The sequence below is a fragment of the Populus alba genome, chromosome 19 (assembly GCF_005239225.2).
Source record: "Populus alba chromosome 19, ASM523922v2, whole genome shotgun sequence".
In the NCBI taxonomy this organism is placed as follows: domain Eukaryota; kingdom Viridiplantae; phylum Streptophyta; class Magnoliopsida; order Malpighiales; family Salicaceae; genus Populus; species Populus alba.
The window spans coordinates 18,023,669-18,034,559 of NC_133302.1; the positions used below are offsets into that span (position 1 = coordinate 18,023,669).

Below are 10,891 nucleotides of genomic sequence, written 5' to 3' on the forward strand. Positions count from 1 at the left end.
TGTTGAAGCTGGGTCGGCCGAGAGAGGGAGGACGCTGGAGGTGGCTGAGAAACCAGAGGACGAAGGAGCGGCGCTGCTGTGGTGGACGGTGCTGCTTCGCCGTTGCTGTTGAGGGAGGAGAAGGCTGGTCTCCGTCCGGTTCGCCTTTTGCTCCTGCAACTGAGAAGGTAAAGGGGCTGTTCTGGTCCAAAGGCTAAAGGAAAATGGGGGAAAGAGGAGTGAAATTAAGGGCTGTGTCGATGGCTCTGTGTTGATGAATGGTGGCGGCTTCTTCGTGGGCTGAGTTTGGCTGGCGAGAAGAAGGAGAACCGTGGGGAGCTCCAGTGAAGAAGAAGAAGAGAAAAGCTGAAGAGGGCGGTCCGGTGAGGAGAAACAATTCAAACCCCGGGGAGGCGGCTGTGTTTGGTTTTTTTAAAGAGAGGAGGGGGCTGCAGCGTTTTCTTCTTCTTTGTTTTTTTTGTGATATTTAACTAATGACTAATGAGTATAGTGAGACCTTTTAAAAACAAAAAATACTTTTATTCATTGATGTACAGTAGGCGTGGGGAAGCTACAGTGTTTTCCCCACGCGTTTTAGAGTTCTTTAATAATAATTAAGAGGAGTATAACTCAACTAGTCAGGTTCTAGATTTGTTTTTTAAAGGTCATTAATTTGAGTCTCATAAATTTTTTAAAGTAATTGAAGGTTATATTATTATTAATTTTTAAAATTTATAAAATTAATTAAAATATACGCAAATTGATTATAAATTTTCTAATATGAATTTGCGTTGCTGATGCAAGAGGATAAATAATTCAACTTGTGCTTCATTGATCGCTCGGTCAAAGTAAGTGGACACGATTTTTCATCAACTTATTGGTTGGCCTCTGCTTTTTTGGCCAACCAATAAATCATGAACTTAATATTGTTTTACGAAATTAAATATTTTTAATGTATATTTATTTCTTAATATTTTTTAGTTATTGATTATGGTTTTTTATTTGTTAATGTATATAATTCTTGATTTATTTGATTATATATATGCATAAAAAATTTTATTTTTATTTTAAATTTTTTTAATTATAAAAATATGTTGAAAAAAACTTGTATACACTTTTTTTTTTTATTTGAAAAAATTTATATCACCTGTATCTAGTTTATTATAAGAGAAGTAAGGAGATATTCGTAGTGCCCGTTTAGCACTGCGGTAGCGGCAGCGACTTGAAAACAAAAGCTGAATCAAATTGTTTGGTTAATCAAACTTCACATTTTTTTTACATGGGTCCCACCTAATAACTGAGATCAAACCTCAACTCATGAGAAATAGATTTTATCTGCTTCTCCTACGTTCTTCTCCTGCGATCCTACCTGCGTCTTCTCATGTGGAGAATGAACTCTCCACTATGCACTTAAGTGAACAATGGAGAGTTCCTCCATTATTCATATGAACAGTGGATATCAGACCTGGTCCAAAACTATAAAAATGTATTGAACCGGGTTCCGACCCAGTAAAAAAACAATATTTTTATTTTTAATTATGTTTTATTTCAAAAAAACTAGTGTTTCATATTATCCAATAACACTATATAAATTAGAAGAAGATCGCTTGATGACGTAATATTTGTAGAATTTGATCACAATCCCCAATTTTATTTTTGATAAATAGTTTACACTGATGTTGTTGCGCGCTTACAAAACCAATGAAAACTGTAGTTCTTATCGAATGTATTTTATACATGATGGAATTGTAAATGGTTTAATGAAACAATACAAAATATTTTTATATAAAGTATTATTTATTTTATGATGTAATAACAATAGTTAATCTACAATATTTAAATTAAAAACAATATATATATATATATATATATATTATATATATATTATATATATATATTAATTTATAACCTCAATTTGAAAAGCATTTTTTTAACCAAACACATTAAACTACTTTTTACTCAACCTCAGTTTCAACCACAGTTTTAACCAAACATATATTTTTCCAAACTAATCTCAACTAAAAATACTTTTTATGTGATTTTCTTATAATCATCTTTAACTTCGGGATTTTAAATGGAGGACCCATGCTCAATTATTATTTTTGTTTTATTTAATTGTAACAGTATCTTAGAATTATAGATTAATTATGGATGCTAATGCCCACGTGATATCGCGAGTTTGTGTCTTGTCGAATGTTTGTTGAAAAAATTAAAAACAATTTATATAAAAAAAATTATTTGCAATTCATAATATTTTTTTTTAAAAAAAAAAACTACAAACTAAATTTTTAACCAATTTAATATGAAAAAAAATTAACAAAGATAATTTAAAAAAAAAAATCATAAAAAAAAACTATGTAGGGAAATATTATAGCAATTTATAGTGTTTCATGAGAAAATCCATAGTTGTAATTGTCAACCAACTTAATATTAAAAATAATAAAATCGATAAAGATAATTTTTTAAAAAATCATATGGAAGAAACATTATAGCATTCCATAATGTTTTAAAGAAAAAAAAAACTACGAAGAAAAATTCTAAACTAGGTCAGTATGAAAAAAAAATGGACAAATACAATTCTGGAAAAAAAAAACAAAAAATGATTAAAAAAGGAAAAAAAAACTATGTGAAAAAAACACTGTATCAATCAATAGTGTTTTAAAGAAAAAAAATTTCAAAGCTAAATTCTCAACCATTTCCATATAAAAAAATAAAATCAACAAAAACAATTCTAAAAAAAAAAACACACAAAAAATGAAAAAAAAGAAGAAAAATTTTTGAAAAAGAAAAAGAAAAAAAGGGAAGTTAAAGCTAAATTCTCAACCAGCTTAATATTTAAAAACAAATTCGACAAAGATAATTTTTAAAAAAAGAAACATGCGGGGAGACATTATAGTGAAACAAAAACTATTTGGGGAAACATTGTAACAATCCACATTATTGTAAATAAAAAAATTACAAAGCAAAATTCTCAACCAGCTTAATATGAAAAAATAAAATTGACAAAGATTATTTTGAAAAAAAAAATTCATAAAAAAAAAAAACTATATTAAGAAAATATTGTAGTAATCCATAATGTTTTAAAGAAAAAAACTACAAAAACTAAATTCTCTAGTAATTTAATATTAAAAAAAAATGATAAAGATAATTTTAAAAAAAATACAAAGACAAAAATAAAATAAAAAAAAGGGAGACAATTTTGAAAAAAAAAAAGGAAAAAAAAAAAACATGTAAAATCTAGGAAAAAAAGGGAAAAAAACATGGAAAAAAAAAAAACAACTAATCTTCACTTTTTCGACATCCAGGATGGATACAATATAATAATGACTATATGGAGAAAAAAAGAAGGTTCTTATGGAATGGAAAAGGAAAAAAAGTTATGTGGGGGAATGCTAATGTTTTTTCCCACTCCTTTTTAAAGTATTATTTGTTACATGACCTGTGTAATATTGTGGGTCATTTTTTTAACATAAAAAAATATTATAAAAAAAAAACTAAGATTTTAACAGTATTGGGTGTGGCTGCAACGTCTGATCTAAAAGTAATATTTTATAATATTAATAATAATATTAAACTTGCTATGATCCAAGTTTAAGTGAGACTGACTGTAAACATTGAACCCAAGAATATTGGATGTGGGTCTAGCTATAAGGTCGTGTCATAAAAATATGATAATTAAATAGATTAATTAAAAAGAAAAAAAACCAACATGAAGGAAAAAACTAATGAAGAAAAACAAATTGAATTAATTGGGTTAACCCTTTCAACCAGGTTATTCTGTAAAATCTGGGATTCACGTCATGAAAGTTTGATAACTAAATAGAAAAAAAAATTGACGAGTTTACCCAGAATTAACGAGGTTAACCCATCAAACCAAGTTAACCCGTCAAGCCCAGGATAAGTGTCATGAAAGTCTGATAATTAAATAGAAAGAAATTTGACATTAACAAAACTAAACTAAATAAAAAAAAATTAATTAAAAAAAAATCTGGGTTAACTCGTTAAATCAGGTTAACCCATCAAACCCTAGATCCATATCATGAAAATGTGATAACTAAATAAAAAAAAATAACATTAACAAACTAAATCAAACAAAAAATATTCATTAAAAAAAACTAAAAAAAATAGTTCTATAATATAATATAATAATAATAATAATAATTATAATAATATAATATATTAATAACTGAAAAGGCGGGGAAGCTAAGCGCTTCCCATGCCTTTTTAAAGTATTACTTAATTAATTAAATGAAATTAAAATATTTATTTTTTTACAATTTTGATAGTGTGTTTTCACATAAATACAGGGCATTTACATAAATTATTTTTTAAAATGTAACTTTTACTCTTTAAATTTTGTAAATCTAAGAAAGTACAACAAATCTCTTTTTATTTAGTTATTGAATTCATTTGAGTGAAAGAAAATGACATAATTTCTTGGTTATATATATATATAACGTTTGAAAATGGTTGAGAGCCAATTCCAGTCGAGGTGCGTGGATAGTTTTAAGGTAGGAAGAAGAAGAAAAAAGAAGAAGACAGGGAAAGAGAGGAAGGTAGATAGAAAACATTTGTGCTAATTTATCATGTGTTTTTTTATTTAAAAAAAATATATATTTTTTATTTTTAAATTAATTTTTAATATTAACATATTTAAAATGACGTGGAAATATAAAATAAATTTAAAATAAAAAAATTCTAAACCTTTTTTAAAATACTAAAAAAAAAAAAAACTGCACTTCATTACAAACATAATTAAAGAAGCTTATTAATAAAATGATGCGTATAAGTTGTAAATGAAACGCAGTGTATTGACTCCAATTACAAGAAGCAACGATCTTCAATTCAAATCCAGTCTAGTCCATTTTTTTTTCAAAAATATGATGCCTTTGTTTGTTTCCAGGAATTTATTTTCCTGGAAACCACTTTCCCTACTTTCCCATGTTTGGCAAGCATAAGAAAAATCAGTCAACGGAAACTCAATTCCAGTCAACAAAAAATTAAAGTGTTGGAGCAGGAAAGTGTTTTCCTTTTCTTATTCTAAGGAAAACACTTTCCTTCTCTTTATTATATTCCTTCTATGTGAATTAACCACACTTGGCAAGGCACCTTTCCTTGCGTCTTTCTTGCCTTATTTCTTCTGTTGCTAAGGACTTGGAGCAGAAACTGAAGGTGAATGGCCAACTTGATCAATGCTTGCAGCTTCTCTGTTTTTTATTTGCTTGCGTTCTGGGACGAAGACAGAGCTAGAAACACTGATCCTTGCCTTCCTCGATCTTCTTCTTTTCTGTTTTGGTTCGTCTGTCTGTTCAGATAGAGGCGGCGCAACCCGGGACAAAAAGGCTGATGCTTCGTCATGCGTTGGCTAGCCAATGCTTCCCTGTTTTTGCCTCCCCTGTTGCTGGGCTCCTCCTCTGTTGCTAGGTTCCCCTCTGTTCTGGGTTTTTTGGTCAGTCGCCTTGTGTTGTTCGTTCGTCTTTTTTTTTTTGGGTTTTTGTATCCGTTTTTGCCTCCCCTGTTGCTGGCTCCATGGTGCTGGGTTTTCTTCTCCCTTTTATAGAGAAGCTTGCCCCTCAACCATGATCGGATTTGTTGCAGATTTTCAGGTCTCCGGTTGAATCGGGATGGAGAAGATGCACGATCCCCAGCACAGCGCCGTTTCGACAGAAAGTGACATTTTCATTTTGATCCCTGCTTTCTTTGGAAATTTGACAGTTGGATCTCAATTAAAATACCTTTTAATTTTACCCTTGGATAATTTCAATTAAGTCCCTGAGTTTATTTAATTAATTAAATAAAAGTTTAATTAAGTCCCCAAACTTATTAATTCTTCTAATTTCATTAATTAAACTAATCCAAATTTTAATTAAATTTCCAAACTTATTAATTCTTCAATTTTTGACCAATTTACTCTCAAATCTGATAATTTCAACCCTGAACTTTGAATTTGTGTTGTTTTTAACCCCATTCTCAAATATATTTTTATCCATTTATTTTTGTATTATTTTATTCAAAAATTGGGTTATGGCAATAAGTGATTAAATATTTTATATTAAATATTTTATATATATTAGATAAATTTGAAAAAAAATTAATTCATTAATAAATTATTTTCCAGTTCATTTTCCATAACACAACCAAACACTGGAAATTGTTTTTTAGTTCATTTCCATAACACTACCAAATATCGAAAAATACTTTCTCGGAATTCACTTTCCAGAAATTCACTTTCCAAAAGGAAACAACTTTCCTGCAAACAAACAAGCCTTAGCAACCATTTCGCCTCTGGTATTCCCCTTTGTAACCATTTCCTCCCCTTCAAACACACCATTGTCCTCAAAGGCAAATCCTGGAAATCTGAGAGATAGTTCATCCGTAAACTCCCATGTAGCCTTTGATGGTGGACATCCCTTCCAAAGTACAATAACTTGGGTAGCTGCTTGGTTACGTCTTTTCACCCTTCATCAATCCAAGATGGCTTGAGGTTGCAGGGTAGGCTCCAGTGACTCTACAGGTAAATCTTCTTGCCCTCTTCTATTTCCGACCAGTCATTTCAATTGTGAAACATGGAATAATGGGTGGATTGTAGCAGTTGTGGGTAAGCAAAGTTTGTATGCTACTGCTCCAATTCATTCAGTTATTTGATAAGGGCCAAATTATTTAGCTGCTAGTTTCTGTGATTTTCTCTGCGCTATTGAATTCTGCCTGTAAGGTTGTAGTTTAAGATAAGCCCAATCTCCAATCTTGAATATCCTCTCGCTTCTCATTTTGTTTGCTAACTGCACCATCATGTGCTGTGACTTCTTTAGGTTATCCTTGATTAACTGAAGCATCTCCTCCCTTCTGGTTAAGAACTCATCAGTTGACTGATCAATAGTAGAATCCTTGGGAAAAATAGGGAGTGTGAATGAGAGGTGTTTGTCCATACAAAATTTCATAAAGAGTTGATTTGGTGGAGGAGTGGTAATGAGTATTATACCACCATTCGGCTAAAGAAAGCCACTTAGAACACTGATTAGGAGTGCCCCCCAGTCATGCATTTTAGATAAGTCTCCAGACATTTGTTAACTACTTAGCCATAGAATAGAGTAAGTCCACCTTTTTATAGGCAAATAAATTCTTCTAAAACTGACTTAGGAAACTGAATCTTTATCACTCACTATAGTATCAAGTAGACTATGCAATTTAAAGACATTTTCCAGCGGAGTAAGGATGAGCCAAAGCCATGAAATGTGCATACTTACTGTCTGTCTACTACCACAAATATAACTTCTTTGCCATAAGACTTAGGTAAACCTTCTATGAAGCCTATGTTAATGTTAATAAAGAGTGCTTGAAGAATTGGTAGAGGCTGCAGTAACCCAGGAGTAGGTACATTCTCAAGCTTATTCCTCTGACAAGTAGGGCATTCTCTTACATATTACCTAACATGTTTCTGTTGTCTTTTCCAGTAGAATAAACTTCCCACCCTTTTAGCATTGATAGTAGCTCCTAAATGTCCCCCAGAGTAGAATCATGAAACATAGAAATCAACTCACTCCGCAACTCAAGGTCATCTCCCACCATTATCTTCCCCTTCCTATTCAAGTGATTGTTCACCTATTTGTAGTGAGGGTGTGATGTGGGAACCTTTTGTGTTTCCTTAATGATAAACTGTATTGCCTTATCCTTCTCCCATGAACCCTTGACCTCATCTATAATAGAAGTAGAGATTGTAAAAACTGCTATGGTAAATAGTTCCCCACTAGTGTTCCTTGAGAGGGCATCCGCAACTATATTGTCTCTTTCTTTCTTGTATTCTATATCATAATCAAACCCCAATAACTTAGCCAACCAGAAATTCTGAGAGGGTGAAGATACCTTTTGTTCCAAAAGTTACTTAAAGCTAACATGATCAGTCATGTTCTTAAAATGCCTTCCTCAAAGATAATGTCTCTATTTGCTCATAGCATGTAGGATTGCTAACATTTCCCGCTCATAAGTCATTAGGGCTCGCTGCCTTAGACCTAATAATATGATGATATAAGCCATAGAGTGCCCTTCTTGCATCAGTACAGCTGCAATACCAATCAATAAGCATCAACTTCTATTACAAATAGCTTATTAAGATCAGGTAAGGCTAGCACAAGAGATGGGGTCATAACCTTCTTGATTTGATTGAATGCCTTTGCTGACTCCGCTATCCATTTAAAAGCATCTTTTTCTAGCAATTAGGTTAATGGCTTGCAAATAGACCCATACCCCTTTACAAATTTTCAGTAGTACCCTGTAAAATCAAGGAACCCTCTTAACTGTTTAAAATCTTAGGAGGAGGCCAATCCAGTACAACTTGAATCTTCTAAGACCCTTTTTAAATGCTCTAAATGCTTTGCCATAGACTTACTATAAATTATTATGTAATAAAAAAAAAAACCAACACAAACTTCTTGAGATACCTTCTAAACACATCACTTAGGATAAGGTGTACTAGAAGTGATATTGTCCTGTCTATACTCAACCATCCGGACTCTGAATACCAATTGGGGTTTATAGCAATCAAAATAATAGGTGACGACTCCAAACCTTTTAAACTATAAAAAAAAACAAGAATTTCTTGTTATTTCCTGTAATAACCTGATTTTTTATCTCATTTTATTAATAGTTTTCAAAACAAATCAGAAATAGCAAAAAACAACAAAAAAATAATCCAAAAACAAATATATTTTGACATATTTTCAGCATTCTCAATGTCTTTTGAAAAGAATTTAAAATTCAAGAAATTGTTTTCAACACGTTTAGCTATTAACGTGCCTATTTCAAAATTATTATTTATTTTTTTTTATTGAGTCAGCATTGACAATGATTTTTTTCAAAAATACCAAAATACAAAAAAAGAAAAAGAAAAAGAAAAATAAGAAATGAAAAAAAATACATGGGCAAGGAGACCAAAAATACAAAGAAAAAAAATAAGGGACAAAGTGATTTTGAACTTGGTCACCAAATTTATTTGGGGACCAAAAAATTGAGAGGAAAAATACAACATTTTTGTCATTAAATAGGTGTTATCTCACACCAAAAGAGGGGGTAATAAGAAAAAGAAGAAAATATCCCACACACAAAAAAAATCCTCTCCAGCAATAACAATCCAACAAGAAGAGACCCTTCTCTCTCATAAATCACCAAGTACAAAAATGCGACCTTCTTCTTTCCAAGAAAAACAAGAAGCCTTCTCTCCCTCACAGCTGCCAGTCTTCCACACCGTGAGCAGGAGTCTTCTTTTTAGTCACGCCAGCTTCTCTTCTGTCAGCCGTGAGAAGTAGCAGAGGTTTTTCAGCATCAGTCACGTCCAGCAGCCAAGCAACGTCCACCCCCTCGCCTTCTCTGTTCACAGCAGCTTTGTTTTTCTTGTTCCAACAGAGAGACTCCACTCACAGCAACAACATTGTGAACAACAAGAAGTGAATCAGCTAGACCAGCAGCTTCAGCAGCAGCAGAGTCGGCCTTTATTTCATCTTCACCCGTTCCAGCAATAATGAAGGATTTTCCAACAGCAGCTCAGCCTTCATCCTTTTAGCATCGACAACTGATTCAACTGTGAGCAGTGGAGCTCCTCCTTCCAACAGCAGCAGAGATTGTTTTTTATCAGTCACACCATCTCTCAACTGCATCCGAGTTTTTTCTTTTTCACCAGCAGCTCCTCCCCAGGATCAGTCTCCACCCCAACACCAGCTCCTCCAAGACCAGCCACCATGGTAGTGCTGCCACCAGTCACCTCACACAACATCCATGAACTCTAATAGAATATTCACCAGTTGCGGTAGCATCTCATTTTTTGCACCGTGAGCACCACCATCTCTCACCGTACTAATCTCTACTCCAGGAAGCTCCTCTCATTTCCACCATGAGCTTCAGTCATGATAGCAGTCCTTGGATACAACCTGTGAGCAGACTTCACTAGTGGCAACAGTGCAGTCTGTGGTTTTCCTCTGTCAAGCAGACCAGCAACTCTCAGCCCAGCAACTTGAGCAGCGAACCTCTCTACACCAGCGTTTCAGCCATTCCTCATCAGTAGTGCATTTTAATTCATATAGTTTTTCTTCTTGGTTTTTTGGCCATTTGCAGGTTGAGTCCTTGAACTTTTGAAGTCTCTTCAATCATATGCCTCATGTTTGTGTACTAGTTTATATGATTGACATGTTTAACTTGAGTGAAATGTTGCTTGATATGATTTTATTTTTGTGATTTGGTTTGAGCATGTGATATTAGGACATGTGAGTGATTATTTTTCTTTGCTGATTTTTTTTTCCCCAAACAAACCCCAATTGATTTTCAAAAATTATAAAGAAAATTAATAACTGTTTTAAAAATTACAATATTGACTGTTTCCCAACCTTGTCATTTTGTTTGTGGATCTCTCATATTTATCAACCTTTTTATTTAATAATCGGGCTGTAAGTTTATATTATAATATTCTAACCCAAGATTAAAAATATTTTTTTAAATTTTTTTTTTAGAAAAATACAAAAACAAAAATCCTTTTTAAAAACATTCAAAAATATGTTTTTATTTGTATGCATACAAACAAATTCTAATAAAATTTCATGTATATTTTATAAAAAAATTGTATTTTTATCATACTTTGAAAAATACAAAAATCAAAGGTATCATAACAATTTGTGATTATTTATTAGGATTTGATCAAAATTTCAAAAACACTATTAATTTTTTAATCCTTAGAATGATTAGGTTTTAGTATGATAAGATAGAGATTTTTTTACCGAAATTTTTTTTTTCTTGAACCTTAAACATGCCAATAAATAGAAACATAACTTAGAAAAAAAAATCAATTAATAATGCAGTTTATTATAGCTCATTTTTATTTTTCTATTTTTTTAAATGGTTTAACTTAAACTCTAATTATTAAATAAATAAT

At 31.8% G+C, this 10,891-nt stretch overlaps 1 long non-coding RNA gene across 1 annotated transcript; it reads left to right on the forward strand.

Moving 5' to 3' along the window:
• The first annotated feature begins 6,252 nt into the window (after window positions 1-6,252).
• LOC118056628 (uncharacterized) lies at window positions 6,253-10,200 on the forward strand. Its single transcript, XR_004688833.2, has 2 exons — window positions 6,253-6,493; window positions 9,376-10,200. It is a non-coding gene; the product is annotated as an uncharacterized lncRNA (long non-coding RNA).
• Window positions 10,201-10,891: the final 691 nt, after the last annotated feature.